The sequence below is a fragment of the Zootermopsis nevadensis genome, unplaced genomic scaffold, assembly GCF_977971745.1.
Source record: "Zootermopsis nevadensis isolate Lab colony 2312 unplaced genomic scaffold, Znev_1.0 Znev_ptg000013l, whole genome shotgun sequence".
NCBI lineage: Eukaryota > Metazoa > Arthropoda > Insecta > Blattodea > Termopsidae > Zootermopsis > Zootermopsis nevadensis.
Window position 1 is genome coordinate 8,311,008 of NW_028259145.1, and position 25,279 is coordinate 8,336,286.

The 25,279-nt window shown below is 35.5% G+C and overlaps 1 protein-coding gene across 8 annotated transcripts in view; it reads left to right on the forward strand.

The window, feature by feature from the left end:
• dpr20 (defective proboscis extension response 20) overlaps positions 1–25,279 on the forward strand; it is a 524,337-nt gene that overhangs the window by 144,006 nt on the left and 355,052 nt on the right. The window contains exon 1 of one of the 8 annotated variants that reach the window (XM_087348573.1): positions 2,023–2,182. The exons of the other annotated variants lie outside the window; for them this stretch is intronic. The gene's annotated coding sequence lies outside the window, so the exon portion shown is untranslated. Of the gene's footprint in view, positions 1–2,022; positions 2,183–25,279 lie in introns of those variants that run through there. 8 annotated transcript variants of the gene reach the window in all.

Genomic DNA, 25,279 nt, shown 5'->3' on the forward strand with positions numbered 1-25,279 from the left:
GGAGTATTAGCGATGTTGATGACTGTAAACTGTTACAGGACGATATTTATTCAGTGCAAAATTGGTGTCTCGTGAATGGGATGCAACTTAATTTAAGTAAAACGACTGTTATATCATTCACCCGAAAGACAAACAGTATTTACTTTAATTACAAATTGTGTAACAACCTGGTGGCACGTTCTTATTGTATTAAAGATCTCGGTGTTCTACTGGACTGTAAGCTTGGCTTGATTCGGTATATTACTTCTTCCTTCTCCACTGTTGATAGCCTATTGATTCAAAAATTGAGCATGCTTCCGTTGTTTGGAAGTCTATCACTAACACTGACTTCTTTAAATTGAAAAGGATTCAAAGGAAATTTGTAGCTCTATGTTACGCTAGATTCTTTAATGGCGTTTGTGCCTATAATTGTGATGATATATTAGTCAGATTAAATTTTTTATCGTTGCATTTAAGGAGGGGGCTTTTGGATGCTCTTTTCCTCGTTAATGTTTTTAAAGGCAAAATTAGTTGCTCATCTGTTGTTGATACAGTTAGTCTCTGCATACCCATTAGGTCTATCAGAGACTACTCTACCTTTACTGTACAACGTAATTTCAAGGCCAGTCCCTCTGCCAGATGTGTTTCTGCTGCCAATGCAGTCTGTAGGAGCATCGACATCTTTAACAAAGATCGTATTTTGCTTACTGAGGTCAGTCAACTTTTTAAACAATAATCATCGTTTTTTTTGTTTATTCATTTTCTGTGCTGACTGTATTTTATCTTATTTTGTGGTATTAATTTTATAAGTTTTTTCTGTTTTGTTTTCTTTAGTATTTTTAATTGAATTATATTACTTAGGTATATTTAGTTCATTTACTTATTATTATTTTGTAATAAATTAAAACTGTACATTTATATATTTAGTTTATTGTTTGTTTGTTTTTGTATCGTAATGTTTGTATTGTTAGTGCTTGGCTGTTATTGGCCTTTTTGGCTGTTGTTAAGCACTTTAATAAATTAATTGAATTGAATTGAATTATGCACCATCTAACAATGCATCCGTCCATGGGCGTGGGTGAGGTCTCTGAGGCATATTAGATATTTGTTCCTGAAAAATACATTTGAAATATATGAAGTGATAGTTAATATCCTCCTCATCATCATGATATGTGCCGGTGTTATAAAGTCTGTCTTTTGTAGTTACACGTTGAAATATTTACCAGGGATGCCATCAAAATACTTCTGAAATTATCATGACAAGCTTCCTGTTTCACTGATAATTATCTATGTCATGTTCAACTTCACATACCATGCGGTCTATATATGAGGCAGTAGTTTGTCCTTGTAATTTAATATTTTTCGTCTCGTTTCTATTGTAAATTTCCATTTATTAGTATAGAAAACTTAATTAGTAAAGAGGATTTATTATTAATTTTTTATTTTGAGGTATTTAAATTTTTGAAAATGTTTTCCCCAGACAACGATAACATTATCGGCAAGCTTCATTTCTTATTAAAGTTTACAATGGCAAAATAAATTTCCATTCCATTACGGACACTGTTAATATTTGTGTGTCTAAAAGGCAAATATTTTTCAACTTTAAGCCTGAGCAATGCATTAAGAGACAGTACTTTAGATAGATAAGTCATTATTGCAACAGACATGGAGATTTTTTGTTTTTAGCAAAACCGTTTTCTCCTTTGAGGAAACTTTTTCAGTATGTGAAAGTATTTAGACTGATTAAATGTACAAGTACTTATTTTAAATTACTTTCTATTCTTTATATTTACTTAGTTTCTTGTGCTAGATCTGTAACTGGCTCTTGTATAGCTGTTGAGTTGGCACGTAAAATAAGGAACTGAAATATTATATTCCTTTGAACTAACGTCGTAAATCTCTGTGTTTCCGCACTGCTTTCGCTGACAGCCTCCTCAACATAACAAAATAACATAACGTTGCACAACGTAGCAGTTACCATAATTCCAAATCCTATTTAACTTCGTGATATGTGTTTGGTTATTATTATTTTTTGTTACAGGTAAGTGTCAACTCGTTCATCTGTTTCAAAGGGTCACTGTTCTCTCCATTTTGACGTCACAGTAGCTGCTGCATTGAAATGGGTCAGCTGTACCGTATCGGAAAATCATTAGCACCAGATTATCAGCTGATATTCAAGCATGAAACACAGTCGAAGTGGCAGGTACTGTAGTAGCGAAGTACAACTTCAGATACATTGTTTGACTTTAAAAATTTAATTTTACTTACTCATTGACTTGAATTTAACTCTGAGACACCAAACCAAGGACTCGTTTTGGGAAAATATTTGATCATCCTATTTATCAAAACAAAAATATTAACTACAGTATTTTCAACGAGGATATATATATATATATATATATATATATATATATATATATATATCACTAGGATGGTAAAAAAGTATTTGAGAAAAATTTCACAAATTATGCTTTTCATCCTGTGGGATTATGAGATTGAGTACAAATAATGTCTGCCGGTAATATTAGAAGGAACAAGAAGTATTAGTATTAATTTACCATGAAGAGGGTCCATACGGCGAGGTTGGAGATAAATATTATATTAATTATTTATTAGATAATTAAGGTATTTAAGGACGTTGCCTTGAAGCGCTAATGAAACACGTGTTTCTTAAAACCATGAATGAATACTGACACAATTGTTAATGTTGAGACTATAATAAACATACATTTATACTTATTAATATATAGTTTGTATACCCACGTTATTTCAGTAGAGAAAACTGTTCTTTTTTATGATTCGATGGTAATTCTTTCAAAGATTGTTTACTAACTTAAAAATATTGTAAAGACAGCTCAATACAGGGACAGTTCCTCTTATATACACGGTAATGAACTTTCAGTTTCCATAAGCTGCGGTGTAATTCTCGACAGGTAATGAGACGCTGTGTTTCTCAGAAACGACTGTAATTCAATTAGTAGTACAGAACAAATGACATTTGTTTCTACCCAATTAATATGGAAGCAGGACTAAAAAAAATAAATAATACGGCTCAGTACAAAGCAACCTAAAGACGACAACATATTTGTGTGTGCACTTGCATGGAGTAATAGCTTGGCTACAATACGAAAACAGTTTTTCAGGCTTTACGCGTCCGTTGTTAGTCTAAATGGCCACAAGAGTGCGAAGAATGTAAGTTTATTTGAAAATTATTTTGTGGTGAAATATTTTCCTTCGGTAATACTGATAAGGACATAACGACGAAACAGACGAATAAATACAATGTAATGCGAGAAAAAAGCTTTACACAGAATACATCTTCCGAAAAACTGAAGTTCTTATCTTGCGGTACACAGTATGTATTTTGGGTTCAAAAAAAGGCGTTGAAGCAATTTATTTAGTAATAGTATGTTGGTCCATTTAAATACATCAAATTATAGGTTCATATGCAGTTGAGGGGATAATTGGTAATTGTCAGAACGAGCGCTACCAAAATTTTCCTATCACAACTTTTTATTCAACAGTAGACTAAATGATTACACAGTCTGTCTCAGAGCACAACAGCTCTATTAAGACTGTGTGTTCTATATTTTAAAAAATAATTAATAATTTAAATTTTTATCTAAGTAACAGTATTGTTTGTTAGTACTGGAACATATTTCTAAATTATAACGAATCATCAAATTATATGAATGTTTTATCTAGATTTCATTGATAATATATATACACCACAATTAACAAATTCTCTACGTACACAATTAACTGTCTATGGAAGTTAAGAATTCTAAGTCATTTTCCAGTAGTAATAATACAACGTTGAGTAAGAATGATGAAAGATGTGCTATTGTTAAGAAATAATTACACGAAAGTCAGAACACAACAACAGCATCGTATTATCTGTTTGAAATGTCCACTGTGTTTAACTATGCATACATGCACTCTCTTTCTTACGTTTAAAGAAACCCGCTGAACAGCTTCTGCAGTGAAATTTTCAATGCACAACCCAATATATTTACTCAATTCCTCTCATGTTACTGGTTGTTTTCCTTCGAACTCAACGCCGCAAAACATTCAGATCGTTAACATCTGCCCCACCGTCTTGTTTGTCACATTCTAAAGGGGAAATTAAATTCATAATCAGTTCCTGGTAACGAAAGTTTCACCCAAGAAGTTGCTACCAATTGTCCTCCGTGTTGAGACAGCACACTATTCTCCGACTTCTAAGGAGTGTAACGGTGCTTCATGGAAGGTTTGCGAATTTTTATAACTCCATGTAATTTTGTTTTGGCTACTAATGAATCCATTTAGGCGAAACCATGCTTCATCACAAAGTAAAACTTTATCTAAAATGTGTATGCCCTTAAAATTAAGTACTAAACCATCTGCAGTATTTAAGTCGTTTCCCTTATTAGGTTCTTTGTATTCGTGCATGACATGTACAGAGTATGGACGAATTTTTAAAATACTTTCAGCCTTATGTATACTTTCGTAGGATAATCCACTTGAAGAAAAGGTTTTCTCACTGACTTAAAGAAGCTAAGTTTAATGGATTTTCTGCAAAATGTCGTCACTTAACACAGAAGGTCAACCACAACCCTTTCTGTTTTACATGCTTTCTGTGTTACAGAAAGTGTTCACCAAACGAGGTACTGTTAATTTTTTTTGGCTCAAGGGAATCGGGAAATTTTTTCCTGAACTCATCTGGCAAATTAAGTAAGAACGAGATGTCAGGTAGTGTTCGACAAAGAACACTCATAGCACTTGTAGAAAAAAGCATCCTTTCACTTCGAATTTTGAAAGACAACTGACGTACTGTCGCTAGGAGGTTACAACATGGCGTGACCTGCGTGGGCTGTTGAATAGTCACATCGATATTTTCTGTTCATTAATCCAGTCTAATTACAATGAATTGCATCGCCGAGATATATTTTGATACGGGTTTCGTGACTCCTCCTTAACTACGCACTTAACGTTTTCTATATTCACTATTATTTAGAGTAATATTTAATTGTAAAGTAAATTCTTATTTATTATATCTAGAGACGTTTCGACGGTCACAAGTAAAGAAGGAAACGAAGTATATCTAAAGATGACATAAATACAAAATAAAGCATAGCTTGAATTGGGTTAGGATAATACACAAGTATCCATGTGACAGAATGCAGATAATAAGGAACCCTGGACATTCGAAACGGGCCATGACGAGTCGAAGTTACATTAAGCACAGCCGCGTTCAGCCCTAGTTTAATAGAAACAATCCGCGGCCATGGCAGCATGCAGTGAGTTTACCGTGACCACGGTGGACAGAAATGTCTGTTTTATGTAATTGTATGTCACCATCATGTTTAGTTTGTGCCCAGTGTCACGTGGCAAATGGCCAGTCTGTGAAATTGATTTGGCGAGCATTAAAGTTGAAAATCTAGTGTGTACTGCATTTTGAAATTTACCACATTCGCATACAGTTCATAGAGATAACATGAAATTGTTAATGAAACAACACCTCTTTGCGTTACTGTCACAGAACATTCCGTTACGAACCAAATAGGAGCTGCAGGTTTCAGGACTCTACCTCACGATCTTTTACTTGGGTGAGAAGAGACACAATGAGGATCATACGTATTATGTATAATTTCCGGGAATAACTTTCACTTATTGTTATGTTGACTCGTCATTGAAGGGTTGTAGAGGAAATATTAGGACCAAACCGAAATGTAATTCTTTAAAATTAAAAACATCGTCAACTCAACTGCACTCTAAACAATATAAGAACTTTTACTCTTTTGATATGCTAATGAAAAAAATTATTTCTAGAAATTCAGACACCACGTCGCGGTTATTACCGCATTTACGTATTCTGAAGTTTCTGGGTACAGACTTCGACTCGAAGAATGTCTTTTCTGACTGAGGTAATTCGTGGCTTTACTAAGTCCCCCCAGGCAAATTCTGATATAGCACCTTAAATTAGGCCACAGAATCTTCTTTCTACATATTTTCAAATTCATTATACATTAATCATGCAACCGTTTACACTATACACCTGAATTATTGACAGCCTCGTTGGGCATTACAAGAGCAAATACTTGTAGATATTCTGCTACTTTATGACCATGCATCAGTATTAAGACTGATGTGAAAGAAATTGTTTTTGGCCTACGTCGAGATAGTAACGAACAATCACCAGAATATAATAATAAAATAACTAAACTTATACCCGACCCTTGCCACAGGACGCCATCTTTATTCAAGTGGTACATTCTTCTATGGAATATTCAAGCTTTGTCGTCGTTTCGTGGCTAGTGGGTGGTTGGTATACGGTTTTGCCAGGAGCTTCGTTCGTAGAGGCGAGATTAAAACAGGGCGCATTACGAGTGTCTGAATTACAGACTGTAAGGATCGAAGGCGGTGACTGGTTGTAGGGTTGGGTTGTACATGCTCGACACAAAATATAGCAAACAATTTCTTGTTCAAACGACTAGTATCTTTCCAGACTGCACACTGAGTGTTCACTCACAACTGACTGTTTGCTCTCTGGCGACCTTCTGGCTCACTGTCGAAATTCTGAATAATTTTTGATATTCTTTGATTACCTTATGACTCACTGTTCACTAATTATTTCCTGGCGCAAGTCGGATTCGTTTACATTGTACTGAGAAGCCTGATTGCTTGATTATACACGCTTGCTAGGCATTTAACAAGTTCACGGACTTAAAAATATGATTCATAACTTCAATATGCTGCCTAAATTACTAAAACGTTATCATTAAAATGAAAATAACTCATTTAATCTTGAGTATGGAGACTTAGCGTAATATTACCATTATTACAGCATTGTTTAATAACACTATAAACGCTCAACATATTTTACATAACATAAATTTGCAGCTTTTATTTTGAAGCCTCTACAGAAGTATCGTCAAGTGTAGCAAAATTTCGATAAGTTATTAGCTAAGTGCTTGATAATATAAGTCGCACTGTAAGTGAAAAATGTTGAATAAGGACAATATATATAGAAACATTTTGTCTGCTAATAAATGCTATGATATAATAGAACATAAAAATGTGTTTATCGATGTTTCGTTTCAGATAACTTTTACTTGAAAATCAAATTTTATGAAACTTTCAGGGAAGTTTAATATTTGAAAGAATGCCAGCTCGAAACTTTATGGAAATTTAGAAAAACTTCAACACAAATAAGACTATTATGTGCCTTTGAAGTTGGTGGAATTTAAAAAAAATACAGTGGAGGTACCGATGTCAATTGGAACAGAACAATATTCTTTTCATTTTGGGTGTGTCTTAATAAGTATCTTACTTCAATTTTTTAAACAATCTCCACAACTCAAATAATGCATTGTATTTTCTTCTGCTATCATTTCTTATTTGATCCTTTGTTACTTACACTCGATTGAAACAGTTATATGATATTTAGTACGTGCTTACCATTGAGATCTCGACGACCGGGGTTCGATCCCCGACGGGGGCAGAGAATTTTTCCTCTAGCCTCTGCGTCCAGACCGGCTCTGGGGCCCACCCAGCCTCCTCTACAATGGGTACCGGGGGTACTTTCCCGGGGGTAAAGCCGGCCGGGGCGTGATGCTGACCACTCACCCCCATCTAGTGCCGAGGTAAAGGAAGGGAGGAGCTATACCTCCACTCACCCCAAAAGCCTACATGGCGTATAGTGGGACAAACTTTACTTTACTTTTTACCATTGTGATGCACTAGGTTCAATTTACATTGAATTGTATGAAAATATAGTCAACATAAATTTGTTATAGACTGTGCCCTATAAAAATATGTTTGTGAATATATACTTCAGCCATAGACTATGCAATATACAGAGCGATCGGGAAGTCAGGCATTCCAATATCGACACATGTTATATTTGTCAAAAAAATAATTATATGAAAATCATTAATAAACATCGTTATATTAAGTGTTTTTCCCTTCTTTGTTACAACCCGGTGAACAGTTTATGCAGTGAATTTTCTACTGCAGAGAGCAGTATTCTCCTAATATGTACGGGCGTTTTTTTATACCTTCCCCTCCATAAACCGATAAAGACAGAAATCAGGTAGTCATTGATACGTGGGACGAGAGGGCCACAAGTTTCGGGAAATAATGTTACCACCACAGAACTCACTTAACACCTTGTTTAATTTTCTGAATACACAGCAGTCCCATCTTAACTGAATTCAGTAGTCTTCTCCGCCGAATTGCAAAAGGTAAACAAACATCATAACCAGTTTCTGGTAAAAAGAACTTTATCTAATAAGTCTAAATCCTCTAAAACCGAACCGAATTCATACATGACATGCATGAATACACGATATGTATACGATTTAAGAATCTTTGTAGCCTTATGTACATTTCCATACGATAATCTACTGTTAAGAGAAAGTTCTATCAGCAACGTTCATGGACAGCGTATGAAATATTCATAGATGTTGTCCAAAATAACATCACTTAATACCGTAGTTCGACCGAAACCGTTTGTGCCCTGCACGCTTCCTGTGTCACGAAAATGTTCACCACACGAGATCATGATGATTTGTTTGGCACAGGAGAATCGGGAAATATATCCTTAAACGCATTCCCGCAAGTTAAGTGTTCTGCAATGAATATTCGTTGTACTAGTGAAAAAGATATTCGTCCTCTTCGACTGTTGAAATGCAACTGACGTACTTGCGGTAGCAGGTTACAACATGATGTTACATGCGTGGACTATTCTATAGGTGCAGCGATATTTTGTATTTATTAATCCGATCAAACTATACTGATTTGCAACAATAAATAAATGTTGGTTACGTAACTTTTCTATCTCTCTGTACAACAGTAAAAGGCTTGAAGTGAAAATGAAAGGGTGCAAAATTTTAAATTTTTACTCCGTTATATCATAAAACGAATGACAGTAATCCTAAGAATAGTTTGCTTCACGTACAGACTAAGACAGATAAATTTTATTGTATATATATTTTACATATAATTCAATGTAGTGTAAACCTAGTGTATCACAGTGAAAAACGGACAAAGACTTTTGTAACTAGCCGAAACATATATACGTAATAAGGAATTAAATGTGAAGTGGTAGCATTTGAAAATATAAATTATAGTTTGAACATTAGATGAACTAAAATTTAGATTAATATATTAAACAGAGTAATCCCTTAAAAACCCTATAAACTAACTTTGTGATTAGCGACAGATCGACAAACATGCATGTACCTAACATTGAAGAGTTCCAGAGTGTCACTTTGGATTTAACCAACAGAATGAAAAACCAATCCACTATGATTTCGCAAGTGGATTATACTAATGTACAAGGATATCTTGCTAGGGCAGCTTTGTGGTCTACTAACTTGTGTCTTATAACTATATAACTAACTAACTAACTAACTAACTAGATGGCTTACCGAACCCGAAGGTTCATCACCGAATTAACCAAAGCCCTCCACCGGACCCTGTCAGCTTGTGTCTTATGTGACCGTAAATTTTGGAATGTATGAATACAGATCAGAAAAAACATATTATTTAATTGCAGACTTTATGTTTATGCACATTATAGTCCGGTGAATTTTCAAATGACCGGAATACCGATGATTACACTGCCCAAAGCATTCGAAATCATTACATTTTAAATTACTGCGTGGTGATTTTAAATTTCTTTTTCTCATCCACATTACCAGAATATATTGTCGTCGGCTTACATTATCGCGCCGTTGATTTCATTACATAATACTTATCAGAATTTTTAAACGGCTGTATGATATTTCAAAATAATTTTTGACGATCGTCTCTTAGAATCATAACGACAGGAATTGGTTCGGTAGGTTTTCAGTTTCTCCCGTCATGCATCATAACGCTGTGAGACCTGATGATGAAGACACAACAGTCGCCTTTCAAACGTCGGCAAACATCACCCAGACTGCACGGTCCTACAGTTCAGAAGACAGCCATCTTTAAAAATACCCTTGTTTAAAACTAGGTTTATCGCAAAAGAAAAGCATCTTGCTCTCTGCTGCATACAGTTTGACACTGCAGTATTTTTGCAACACCGAGGTGTCTGTGCTATTATGCTGCTGGGAGGCAGTCACGAGCTACGCTGAAGTCTTATATAGACAACTAGCGTTATTAATTATGCAAGCAGAATGACAATGACCGCGAACAGTGACACCTAGGGGGGATGAGGACAGGAAGACAGGAAAGAGAGTGACGGGAATTAATAGGAAGAGGTGGAGATATGAAGATAGAGATAATGAGAGTCAGAGATGGCGTGAAGTAAACGCAGTTCTGTAGACAGAGTCATTATGAGCTGCGAGAGGAAGGGAAATATGATATTTTTTCTCGGAGGAGAGAAACTAAGAAGCAGAGAAAGAAGGTGGAAGATTTGCAAATGTGAAAGAAGTAGCAGATGTATAAACTGATGTGACAGCTCAAAAAATGTATGAATGCAAATTACTATTTATGGGAAAGAAATACCAAGGCTGTTTTAAATGAGGAAACTGGAGATGTGATCATCACAGTCCTTTCATTAGTTATGGTGAGCTAATACTTTTTTTAATTATCTGTCCAACTTGATTATTATTTCTTCTATAATTTTACTTATTTTCACCCCTTGTCTGTACAGCTGGATTTTTGTGCTCTGTCATTCGAGTATTCTACGCATTTATCTTAAAAATCCTGACAATGGATAATGATTATAACAGGCAGGCATTCATTTGCTGTGGGCTGCATCACATGTCACTGGTGACGTACTGCATTTCATTCGCAAGAAAAGTTGCCTATAAACTAAACTAATTGCGAAAATAAATTAGAAATACGTCTTAACTAACTAACCATACAAATTTTAAGTAATTTAACACGTTAACGATGTGTAAGAAGGAAGACTGTGGGCTATTTCATATTTGAATCTTTGCGAAATCCGGAGAGCCTGATGAAAATCATTAAGAAATTGAAAAGGGTGCAAATTGAAAGTTATCCGGAAAATTTAATTTCGGTTCGTTTGGGTCGAGCACAGATTTGACTCAACAAGTCATTACAATCAGTCTGCCACATCTTAGACCAGTGACTTCTCAAGCCTCATGCCAGTCTTTCAGGACCTCCCCAGTCTTAATTAGGAGCTTGAAATCAGATTTTTGAGCAGGGCATTCGAAGAAGATAATTTTTCTAGGAAGGTCTATAATTTTATATGAATTCCATGGTTAGTTGTATATTTAATTATGTCACTATCTTCAGCTATTTCTATAGTCGACTTGAGTATCAAATTAGGTTCTCTGATGGTCTTAAAACTTAATTTTTGTTGCTATACTCCTTTCCTCTGTCTTGCATGTAGAATGAGCGTCTTTACATAAGGCAGTGTTTATAATGCTAAAGTTTTGAACACTTTAAGTCTTTTAAGGTTCTGAAAAAAACTGGTTTGAACGCTTGGTTTATTATTCTCCTTATTCTTTTGTATGTTAGAAGTTTTTAAGTTTTCATTTAGCTACGTAGTTTTATTTCCATATATGATTAAAAACTGAGATATTTAAAACATGTACCTGGTTCATTAAAAATCTTAGGGCATAAATATAAGTTTTGCTTTAAATGAAATCGTTCCCTTTTTCGTTTGTTTTAGTGTTCTGTATTACAGTCACGAGCAATGTTTTTTAAATCTACATTGACCTTCAAAATTCGCACCGTTTTTGTGAATTTAATATATTCTGTATATATTGTAATCTGATTAATGTTACACGTAAAAGTACAAATAGGTCCACTGGTTCATTTAAGAAATAATTCTGTGAGATAAAATAGTCTCCTTTGTACTTTGATCACGGTATAGAGTTATGTTTAAGACTTTTGTAGTTGTGTTATAGATAATCTCTTTCAATCTTACAAAATCTTCGGTAAGAGAGGCTAAGACAATTTTTGGAGGCACTTTTCTCGGAGAAAATGAATATCAGACAGAAACTTACCCCAGTTTCCAAATTATGAGACTGATCTACTTTAAGTTTATTTTCAAATGAATGACATTTAAATGAAAGTGGTGTAACGACTCACAGTCCTAGTTCGATAATTACAAAACCACAAAATCCAACTCTGTAGCATAATCGGCGAGGGAATGGATCGCCCCAGTTTCGCGTCCATAAATATTCCGTGGTTAAAACCCAATATTTTATTAATACTTAGGGGTTCTAGTTAATAATAATGTCATTAGCATTTAAGTTTGATTTAATTTATGTTTCCACTGAATTAAGTCTATCAATACTGTAGATTACTTGCAACCATCTTCGTCACCTCTACAGTATTAGTAAAGTAACCGAATTCTTTTTTTTTATATTTCATAATGACTTAAAAGTTCACTAAATATGCTGTCCTTCTGCTTCATGTTTTCAGTTACTAACATAGTATATAATATTAATTGAATTATAAATATCACGCAGTATAATGACATTATTAATGACCAGAATATGAGGTAAAATAAGACACTAAAGTTATTTAGGACATTCGCCTCTTTCAGAGAGACATTTTATATAAGTGTTAAATAACTGAGTTCATACATTTGATGATATGATGGAAAACAATCGTCTAATTGCCGACTACAGTATTTTCAAAAGTGATGAACAACACATCAAAATAAGTTAGGTACATAAACACGAGAAAATCTAATTTGAAACATGTTGGGAAATTTTTGTCTGCCTGCATTAATTCTGAGCAGCACACAGCTTTCTGGCATTGCTTATATTTTGCAATACAACATAAACATAAGTATAGGCATTAATTTTAGGGGCTACGTGTAAATTAATATTCCATTAAAGTTGTCTTCTTATCGCTACCTCTCTCACAACAATTTTAATTGTAACGGTTCGTAAGGTTTACCTTCGATCCACCGGCCTCGGAATATCCTATATGTGGATCTTGTCACTAATCACACATAACTAAGTAAAATATAGTTGATATCACACATGTGAAATGTTTGAATTAGAAAGTAACAGAAATACAATTAATGCATTTTTCAAGAAAAATACACTCCATTGTATTGAAAAACGTTTGTAATCAAAGAATAAAATGGTTGATTATTCATCTTAATCTTTGAAGAGTTTTAATTTTATGTTTCGTAATATTCTCGAACATATTAGAATTTGTAAATCAGAATTCTGAATGACATTTTTTTTCCAAAGTGAATTTTGCATTTCCTGACTTCGTTCGTGTAAAGTAGTTTAAACTTTTATTGCAAATTTATTTTATAAAATCTGAAACACCATAGCATGTTACTGTACTTAAATTTTAAATTTAATTGTGATATCTATTTCTTCAAACTCTCAATAAAGTCGGGTTTTGAAACATTCGCCGTCTCCACATTTGACGTTTGCAGTTAATCCCCACTTCAGAGAGTGCTACACACTTACAGCGTGACCGGAATTTTAACAGGCAGGAGAGAATTTAATTTTGCATGCACTGGATATCAGAATCCGTAAGAGGTAATTCCAAATCTCTGTTATTAACATGTCTTGCTGAAAAAGCTAATAGTTACTTCGGCAGACACGAAATAATCCGCTTTTTATGGAATCCAAAGATTTATTACCTTGTCCACAAGAGCTCACAAATTTTCCCTATCCTGAGCCAGTTGAATCCAGTCCATACTTCCCAAACCACCGTGTTACGATCTCATTTTAATATTCAAGGCCCTGCATGGACCAAAGAGTTTATAAGACGGTGTATTCTTATGGTGAGGAGTTGTCAGGTCCCAGGTCAACCGTAAAGCTGGGGGAACATCCAGTTTCAGAAGCCTGTGGCTGCTTGGTCGATATATTTCAGATGTGGAGGACGAATCCTCCATCCGTTATCTGCAGGAGCGCATAGAATGACGTGACAAGCAGGATATATTAGTCTTCAAAAGACAAAGTTCAGTATTAAGGAAAATCAACATCTGGAAGTTCAGAGTAGCAATGGAACATGAATGTCAAACTCGTGTAGTTTTGTAAGATTTGAGGTTTTCACAGCGATGAGTATGAAGATTTCTGTCTTCTGGATTGTTGCGCTGTGTAGTCTGGTCGATGTTAACCAACGTTTCAGAGGTCATACTGCCTGTCATTAGGGTTTTATTTCCGATCTAAATTTAGTTACTTAACCTCGTGGCCAGGGTCACGTCATAAGATGGAAATTAGAAAGAAATAAAGTAGAGTACAATTAATGGCAACCGTTATTTGTCCATACTGAGTTAACTATTTTATCGTTTTAAGTCTGATACGATGTAAAGTGACTACAAGACACACAAACATTTCTTTTCATTAAAGCATCATTTAACCTAAGTTATATTTCTAAAAGTTGTGAAAGGAACTAAAATGAGGTCTGGACGAACTAGCATCTTTAGATGACTGTGTTTACCGTGTGATTCACACATTATATTGGGATACTGGGACGACCCGTTCTTCTAGTGCCTGAGCACTGCGGGTCCCAACTTTTCGTTGGCTTTGACGTTTAGACATTCGGTAGGACTCCTTGGACGAGGGATCGGCCTGTCGCAAGGCCTCTACCTGTACACAGGACAGCACGACACAGAAAAACGCGGACAAACATCCATAGCTTGAGTGGGATTCGAACCCACGGTCCCAGCGACCAAGCGGCACAAGGCCCACGCCTTAGACCGCGCGGCCACTGTGATCCCACATTTATTATAAGTAGATAATAAAGGAGCTTTAGAAATTACGTAATTATATATATATATATCCCTCCGTTTTAATTAAGTAGCGACGTACCACGCTGAAGCAACTGTATTTATGGTCAAAGAATCAATGTAATTTTTGTGTCAATCTTAATACGTGCTGATTTAAGTAATTAACTGTTTCTCACAACCGTATTATGTAACTAGAAATATAGTATCATCTAATATGTTGGCATGTGATGTTAGAACACGGCACAAATTCATCTTCACTCGTCAGGTCAGTTTGCCCTAGTTCATTATCAAGCAGCCTACGATGCCATAAAGACGTACCGTGCTGCTTAGTTAAACAACATTTACTGAAAATATTTACCAAATGGAGGTATAGCTTGAAGCTTTTCTCTGTTTGGCACTAATTTCATGTTAGTGGTAGCTACAACCCCCCACCCCACCCCACCCCACCCCACCCCACCCCCGGGTAAAGTACCTACTAGATATGTGGCTGAGTGAGAGCAATCATTTACCTTCAAAATAGCACAAACCCTATTAAACAGCAGCACAGTTTTATTTAATTTCCAAACTAGGAAGAAGTACAGGATTACCTATAAAGACATCTATTTTTAAGTCTAAGACATGAAGTGTTAAACCATGACACGATGCATCCTTCATCTGTCTACACGCTCGTGATAATGAAACAATATGGAAAACTAAACAACCTGATAATATTGACATTATCAGTAAGCATTCGTAAAATATTTTTCAGACTCGACATACCATAAAGAGAGCAAGAGCCATAAATGGGGCACAAACAGATAAATTTTAAAAAATATCACACGGAGCAATGCATTCTCACTAATCATGACGATTTAATTTTACAATATTTTTTTTTAGTTTACAATAAACTGACAACGTTGTTACATCCGTATCTTGCTGTCGTACCTATCAAAAAGATAATTGTGTGTCAGTAGTTGTACTCCAGATGGAAGCAAATGGATACGTCTTAATAACGCAGACAGTGTTTTGGTCGCAGTCGGGAAATTCAATCTGTTCACTTGAATAGTGTACGACTCACAATTAGCGCATAAAGTAAGTTGCCTATCATCATAACGACATTCTTCTCTATTTTCAACAGGGACATTCAGCGTCTTTTAATAATAATGCTTCCTTTAACTTAGCTAAATTATATTATTTTCTATTCATTTATTACCGAGAGCAACTTAATTCCGGCAGTACCATTGGTTTTACGTTGTTATTTATATGTACTTTTCACCATACCTCTATCACAGATTTAGTCCGTTTGCACTCTCATAAGAATTCAAAGAGTTATATATGATTTGATGCTTTCGCGGCGACGTAACTTAATAAAATTCTATAGGTAATCAGTCGTTTCAGATGGTTAAACGATGAAACCGACGTTTCTGACACCATCTCTGTACCCATCACCAGGGCTCAGAACCCTCATGATGCGGGACAAAAATGATTCCTGAAACGTCCGTTTCATCGGTTAATCATCTGACGCGGCTGATCACTTGAGAAAACTTTATTAATTTTCAAAGAATTTCTTACTTTCAAGTATATATAATATCATCTAATTCAACGTCATTCCTATTCATACAGTTTAAGAAGTATACCATTTTTTGTACTTCCTAGCTATGAAATATTTTAGTATTTTTCTTCAATTACAGCTTGATATTAAATTCTTCTAGTATGCGACATCGTGTAATATTCATTTTAGTTTTCGCGCACATAATGCTGAATTAAATTGGCATAGAATAGAGTTTAAAGCCAGACTGTTGTACGTACAGATATAGCTATTTAGTTAGTTACATTTATTTGTATTATTTCTCTTTAAACTAATTTGGCAAATGTCTCCTAGTTTCATACAAGCACATACCGCATTTGGACTATTTTAATATTAGTATAGCAATTTAATATCCTTAACAAACGTGACGACTTAATTTAGTAATTTTCAAAATTAATATTTTCCTCAGTTCATTCCGCAGTTGAATGAAAACCGCTCTGTTTTAATCTAAAACAATTGGAATAAGCTGAGAGACAAAGGTCAGAAACAGGTACGTACAGAGGTATATAGAATATTTTTCCGTGAGTGTAACAAAGAAAAAGAAATGGAACTGTAGCTCAGTTTCACACCCACGCGCTCGTAGCTGAAGTACTTCGAGAGGAGTCGGAAGCTGACAGTTACCGTTAGCTATACCAAATATTGCAGAAAATATTACGTAACATAGCGCTGGTGTAATGATACCTTATAAAGCCTCATTTCTCACTTCGCATTCCAAGAGATATGAGCATTTCTACGTACTTGTTCATTATTATAACACCGGAGAAACTGTTTAAACTAAATTCCAAACCCTTATCTTCTAATATATTTCATCTAGATTACGTTACCCACTTGCCAATGCCAAACGGAGCTAAGGAAATATTAGCAGTAACGAAATTTGCAAGAGAGCAGTTAGCACTTCTGCTTCGTATTACAAAAAACGTGATTTCTAATACAGGCGCAGACATCGGCTGTACTCAAAGATTCTTCGTGGTTATCTTCAGTTCCTGAGGCAAATAGTGGCAAGAAGCCTTAAAATATGCCACGACACCTTAGTTCTATACGATTTCCAATTCATCATTCACACAATCATATTAGCATTCGGCGCTCCTACGTTTTAAAATAAATAACGATAAATAACCACCTAAAAATAAATTAATTAAATAATTAATCCATAAATTAAAACCTCTGATCTCAATGTTAAATATTTCGGAAAACAAACGTAACTCCCTCTTTAATTTTACTTATTTTACATAATACACCTACGTAATTTATATTTCAACATTCATTGAATTTAGAACGATATTTAAATGATGACTGCTGTCTTTTGGGTTATTTCGGCGTGTACTCTGTTACGCGTTTGCCTCTAGTGATGCTGTACCAGATTATACGGCGACAAAATCCAGAAAACAGTCATCATTATACCCATCGCTATGAGAACCTCATATATCACGACATTAATTTATACTTACCATTGGTCTCTGTTAACTCACTGAGAGTGGGTCTCTTTATTTCTTAGGTCAATGGTCGCCACGAAATGGTAAATACGACATCAGTATTAATTATGTAAACGATTTGTTGATAAGATACTGCTCTAGCATTCACTTAAAATGAAAGCGAAAAATCAGAGTATGAATCATATTCTTAGTAGACGAGTGGTACGAGAATCTGGAAAAGGGGATCTTTGTATGAGCTGATAACTATTCGTTTGCTTATTTGGTTTCATTATTGCATGTTATGTTACAGATATTGAAAACTTCACTTTCTGTAATCATTAAAGAGATTTAAAGATCGTTTAATGTTGACTGTTTGAAAGAGTAATTTAGTCTGTCTGACAGTCAGTCAAGTAAATCAGACAGCATCACCAGTTGCTTGAAGTCACTGTACGTAAGCAGCAGGGCCTACATGTCTAAGTTCACTTCTAATATGGGTGATATGAAACATGAAAATATTGTATAATTAATTTTTCCACGAAAAACTCCGAGTTTCAAACGGTATACAGTACATAACCAAATAAAACAGTAATTTTAAACATGACACAAAGGAAAAATCTGACTATATTTTGTACATGAACAAAATTACAGACCAGTTTTAATTTAACTCATCAACTTCGCTAATGAAATTCTAAATCAGTGAATATGACGAATAATGATTTTGTTTGTGCAACATTGAGACTTTTCTCCTAACACCATCCCGGCCTATTAAGTCTATTTAGGGTTCAGGGAAACAAATAAACGTATTTACCATTTTAGTTCATTCTGTATCCTGTTTTCACAAAGAGGTCCTCACTTTAAAATTATTAAACCGAATTATGTTGGTGCCGTGCGGGCTGCATTCATGCGAGCTCAGGCACCAACCTGCTTGCAGCTGTTTAGTGAGGCAGGGGGAATGATGACAGCGCCACCATTGTTTGAACAGTGGAATAACTACATACAAGAACATACAGTAAGCAACTGGCTGTAAACAGTACAATAGTAATTGCACACACATTCTCGTTTGCGATAATTTGTATGTGCATTAGATAACCAAGTAATTAAACTAACTTTATGAAGCAGAGTCCACTTTCAAACGCACCAGTCGTCAAGAAATTCCCCGCCATATCTAGAACCAGAAACTTCATTACTACTTCCCAAAAAGTCAGCCATTAGTCCCTATTCAAAGCCAGTTCAATCCAAATGTTATAATTTTTTCTTAACATTCATTTTCATGTTAACCATTCATCCACGCCTGTGTCTCTCAGGTGATCTCTTTTCTTCAGGTTTTTCATTCAATAACATAACACATGTGTTTGGGAGAATCATTGAATTAGCCGAGGAAACCATAGTTTATATGACAGGCATATAGAAGCTGTATTGTCATATAGTGTTCCGGCTGACAATAGTAGTTAAACCGTGAATCGACACCAGATCAGAATGGTGTTGTTTGATAAGTGGAATAAATTGAACTAAGTGGGTGATGTTGAAAATATTTTGCCAAGTTCAAGCATTATTAAACCCAAGACAAATAAATTACTACATTGCACTTAACTCAACTTGGTCAAATGAATGAAAATTTATTGCTAGGAAACAATATTTTTATATAAATTTTGTATAATTTAAATATATACCTACTACGATATAGAATACATTCTTGTCTTTAATCCTCAACAAACCTGAGTTTATTTTAAAATCACAGAACGCTCCACTTTCTGACATACCGCTCAAATTTCCAAGCACACAATAAAATATTTTAACATTTAAATTCAAAATCAGAAATGGTAAAATAAACACACGAGTCTTTGAAGGGGTTAAATATAATACATAGAGAAGTGTCCACGGTGGTCTAGCGGTTAGAACGCTGGCCTTGTAATCCTGGGGTCTCGGGTTCGATTCCCGGCGGTGACTGAATTTATAACTTGTGTTGGGCAAGGCCGTGGTCTATGCAACACGGAGTTTTCCTTCGGGGGCTTCTCCGGTTTCTCCGTGGCATCCCAACAATTACTCCATTCACACACAGAAGAAGGCAATGGCAAACCACTTCTAGATCATCTGCCAAGAACGTATATGAACAGGTCCCAGTCCGAGAGAAGGATGGAAGGATCCTGTACATATGGACCTGTCGTCAGACAGAACACCAAATAAATAAAACCTGCCTTACAACTTGCCGATTTAATATCCGGGCATTTGCCCAGTTCAGTTTAATTATATTGGACATAACAAATGTTTGTGAAACCCGATAACATCCGTCCATTGTGGTGTTCTGGGGTGTACAGCCGTGTTAACTTGCATATGTGTGCCAACGTTTCGGAAGAACGTTCATTTTCAGCCCTGAAAAGTTGTTACCCAGTTACATGTCCCTGTAACCTCACGACCCAGAAAGCCACCCTGAAAAACCTCACTGTCGTATAAACCTCTAGTCTTATAATACCGATTAATGAAACTAAGCAAATGATCCTAACTTCTGGAAAGAGCCTATCTTTACAATGGTGTATTTCTATAAGAACATTTTGTTTCTTCAGCTTTTACGGATTAATCCCTCTGTTCTGTTCCGACTCAGAATTAATTATGACTTATTTTATTTTTAAACAATTGGCAGGGCATCTTGGCCCATTTCGAAGGTTCTACCTTTACGGAACAGCATTTCAGGCGAGACACACAGACGAGCATGCATGCCTCGAGCGGAATTCGAACACCCAGTTTTCGAGTGTTCTACGATTCAATTTTCTCCTAGTTACGAACAGAGAAATACGTGACCAGTAAGTCTGTAATCAGGCAACCTTTTCCACCATTTCATCGTTTCTCGACTCGTGCAGATGCAGTAGTCTAGAGGTTGGAACTCCCAGTTTGTTGGAGTCGACTGGCACTCACGAACTTTCGGTGCCGATATATTAAACATTCCGCACAAGAATATATTATCCCACAAGACTTTCAGCCATTCTGCGATGCATTAGTTTCTGTCCTGTAGACATACAACTGCTGTACAGACATAATCTGCAATCGGAAATAAGGAGAGGCTTTTGAAATATTTATAAATTTTCCCGCCTGATGTATTATATTTATTGTCCTTTTTAGAACCATTTACAGATACCATTAAGTGCTTGCATTGATTATATATATAGTTTAATTCTGTTTTCAATTGTACTTTATTGTATTCTTTTATATGTATATATTTTATCTTCTTGTTCTGGCTGTAATTGCTACTGCTTCAGATATTGTAGGTTAAAATAAAGAACTGTAGTAAATTGAATTACTGCATAGCAGAGTCCCTTGTCACCACAACACTAGATGCAGATGGAGAAGCCTCTAAATACGCATGTTATCTGCTAATATGCTGAATACGCAGCAAAGGATAGCCGACAAGTTTAGACCTGCAGCTTTAGGGCGGACGTATTTGACAACTCTTCACTGAAAAAGGCCAACATATCACTGAATGGTACTCACAGTTTCGGTGAATGCGGATTTTAAGGGGAATGCGGAGGCTGTGTACTGGATTCACATGGCTTTTTTACATACATCTGGTGGGCACTTGTGGACACATTCTATATTCTGGCATACCGGGTGTCTATTAAAAATTTAAAATTAGCTTTGAGGTAAGAATACGTTAACGGAACTAACTTTATTAGGTTATTGTTCAGCATTATAAGCTTTCATGTTTCAGTGTTCTACACAAACACCACAAAAATCACTCCAAACACAACTAATGTAAACTCAAACCACTTCGGTCAATGTGTGTATATGCCTATAATGTGTATACACATATTTAGTTATTAAAAACATTTGGTAGTCAATCAACAAACAACTACATATATGCATGCGCTTTATAGATATACAGGAATTATTAAGCATGCTTGACCTGACGCTGGTATTTGTAGAACACCGAAATCTGGAGAATAGAAATATCAGACAGTCGAAACCCTTGGAAGAGAAAAGCCAATGACAGTATTTTCCCAAACTGTGTTTTTATGGAATATCATTATTTAAGCGTAGATCCCTTAATTGTTTTAAAAATCGTGTGGTAAGTACCCATACCACTGATTTATGACGTTTTCATAACTAATGTTAAATAAAAACCGTAAAATTGACCGATTCGATACATTTTTATGAGCAATGAGTATACGAATTTTGAATCTATTAATCTAAAAATAATGTCACATGTCACGAGCTAAGATTGGACCCGATGAAACATGTTGTTTATTATCGCAGCACAGCACTTACCCCGCATCTAAAACTGTCAAAGAATTGCATACTTTTTTCGATAGATGTCGTTGTCAGATGTGAAACCTCATTGTTTTCAGATTCTTAGTAACGTTAGCTGCTAATTGGAGTTTCAACTAAACATTTCGGAGTTTCCCTGTCAGATGATATTCTTTTCTATCCTGTGACAGGGGCTTTGAACTTGTTAAAAATGTTAAACAAAGTAGATAGGGTGTATTCACAAGACGAGTATCGCGAATTTATTAGGGAATGAAGCAGCGAAGGGACGTTTTCAGTGACCATGTGAAACGAAAAGTTCAGCAGAAGGTATAATCGTTGGTGTAAAAAAAATTTACTGAAAGAACGCCATCTTACTATAGTCCTACAGTACAGCTGTTTTTAGTACAAATAAATACAGGTGGGAGAGAGACAATAACATATTCAACTTTAACAAATATAGTGTTCTGGAATGTAAACTAAATATTTAGTTTGGTAATTCTGATAAATAATATAAAATGTTGTTGAATATCTTAAATATTCCATCCTATTAAACCACTTATATTTACATCAGGTGTAAAAGGGACATATGTAAAAAAAAAAAAAAAAAAAAAAATTGACAGGCAGTGTCGGACACTGCCGCAGTTATTTTCGTGAAAACGTCAATCGTGTATACGAAGTAGTATATTGAAATTAAACAAAATTTTTGTTTTGAATCGTTTAATTCATTTGAAACTTACATTTATTGAATACAGGGTAGTGGTATGAGAAGTAGAATATATATGGCTTTGAAATTGTTTGAATACCTCTTGAAAATGTCAAATCTATACAAGTTTTCCCTTGCGTGGTTGGTTTGTCCAAATCATTCACTAGTTCAAGTTTAAAGAATTTCTGAAGGTATGCACGTAAGCGTTCTAAATTTTCGTCACTAGTGTTGAAATCGCCCATCAATACGAGCGGCATGTCACTATTATAGGCTTCAGATGCCGCCTGAGTTGTCCGAGCGCGCTTACGTTACCTATTTTCGCGGCAGTACTGCGCGTTGGTTTTGGGCCCGGGCTCGGCATTTTCGGTGTCATTCTGTTTGGAATTTTGTGCTCTACGCATTCTTGCCCGAGTTTTGTAATTCTGGTTTTACTTTGCCCTCATATATCGCGACATTTTAAGAAAATCGGGAAATTTTCACACGTTTTCAAATTCACAGCCTCGTATCTTTTTGCGATTTTGAGATACATACTTGGAGGGCAGGATGAGTTGTAACATATACACTCCTATTCAAAACAACACTTGGTTCATTCGGATCGGATAATTAGTCTCTGAGATATGATCCCGTTTATGGACACGTGTCGAATCCGCAAAGTCGAAAATCGTGGGTTCACTTTGCGCTTGCGCAGTTCGCGATGTCCGGCCGCCACGAATGTCGGAGCGATACTGGCACAAACGTTCATGATGGCGGCGCTATGTCTATTTTTAGCCGAGTTATTGAAGTTTGAAATTACTTTTACAGAAACTGTCGCTCATTTGGGCGCGAAGTTTTCACGTCAAAAAAATCATACGGACTGCAGATACAGAAACGATAGTTTCAAGGTTTAAATACGTCAGTATTCATAACTGGAAATCGCGAAAAAGCGTTACTTGTTTTCTTAATTCTCTGACACATTATTAACAGAATTTTCCACTTTGTTTAAAGCTTCGTTTTTGTGGCATGCATGTCCTCATAATCAGTTATAAAATAAGTTACGGTGATAGAATTTTTTAATTAGAACTTTATTGTCTTAAAGCTAATTTACATATTTAAACTAAATATAAGTAGATATTACAAAATACAAACTTAAAAACATATTATTTTTGTATTTTCTCAATAAGTAGTGAAATTGTTCTTGTCAACGTCCTCAGATCTACTGTACTTTAAACTATTTATGTCTTAGGATTCACATACGCCCATTTCCCCGTAGCAACTTCTTTCCCAAGGCCAATAATCATGGATATATTTGCGATTTGCTTGTAAAACTATGCTTCCTGGATACATTAAGATAGAATTGACTTGGCCCTTTCCAATTCCCGAACCGAATATCCTGGATTCGACGTTTCGTGATATCTGTCTTTTATTCTAGTCCGATATTCCTGACGACCACATTCACACTCTTTCTCTTCACTACAAGGCAGTGTTCAGCAACCTGTGGGCCACCACATTGTTTCAGGTGTGCTGGAAATTGTTATGAAGGAGAGGTATCTTATCTTTCGCAATTAGAATTCGTTATCACACAACAAATAATTTCGCTATCGCTACTTTAATTCAACATGTTTTATGTTTTGTTTTCACATGCCTATGATTTATATGTAGATACATATTTATCACCATGTGTAGTTTCGTATCTTCTGTTGGTGATATGATATTTTGTACTGTGCCGTCACGGCATATTAGGGTGTGCAGTGTATGAAAAAGGACACGAACACCGCTTCAAGGAACCGCAATCACTCGATTTTTACAGATTCTTTAAAATTATACAGAAGGTGATAAAGAATGAATATAGCGATCGATGTTATAGATACCGCTGACGGTGTTGGACATGTACGTGCGGTAAACAAAAACCCAGATTTTTTTAGGGGGAGGGGGAAACTAAAATTTTGTGAGGGAATAATCTGACAGGTAACATCGGTAACACGGAGAATTATATGGATTTCCACATTAGAGATGTATATGTCCTCTGAGTTATAAAGCCGTGTACTCACCGCCGTTAAAGCCTTAAAACCTATTCACTTTTCCTGGTAGTGCAAATCGAATTCTTGGAAGCTAGCTGCCTGAATTAATTTCCTCTCTGACGGCTGGCAAGGTTATTTCGTGTTACTGTATGATTCTGAGCTCATAACTAAAATTCCGGTAGTTATGACTTTAGAGCTACTTTAATTTAAGTTCAGAAATAATAATAAACTCATCAGTTTTTCAGTGTTGCATCTTTGTATTCAATGCCTTCAGTCAAATTTTGTTGTTGAGAATAGAATGTGTTTCTTTCCATTTCTTTGTGAGATTTCACCAGTGTTTCCCCCCATGTCTTCCCACGATTAAACATTATCTGAAATTTACATTTCTTTGTAGTGTTAAAGACATCGGTACATGTTAAGGAAGGGATGCCTTGATTGCAAATACCGACACAAAGCTTTCATACGTAGCAAAGTTGTTTGTAGCAATATTATGACGTCGTTGCTCCGGTATGCGTGTCGTAGGAATTGGGTGATGAAACGGAAGCAGAAAGAGACGTCTGCTCCACTGCGAGCTATAGCTCTTAAAGGGAAGTAGCAATAGCAAACAATAAAACTGAGGCAATTTGTACGCGTCATTTGGCCGCACTGTTATTTTGTAAAAATAGGAAGAAATTTATGGACGAGACGTTGTTTCTTTATGTAAAAGAATGTTTCGCGAGTCCTGAATTCTCA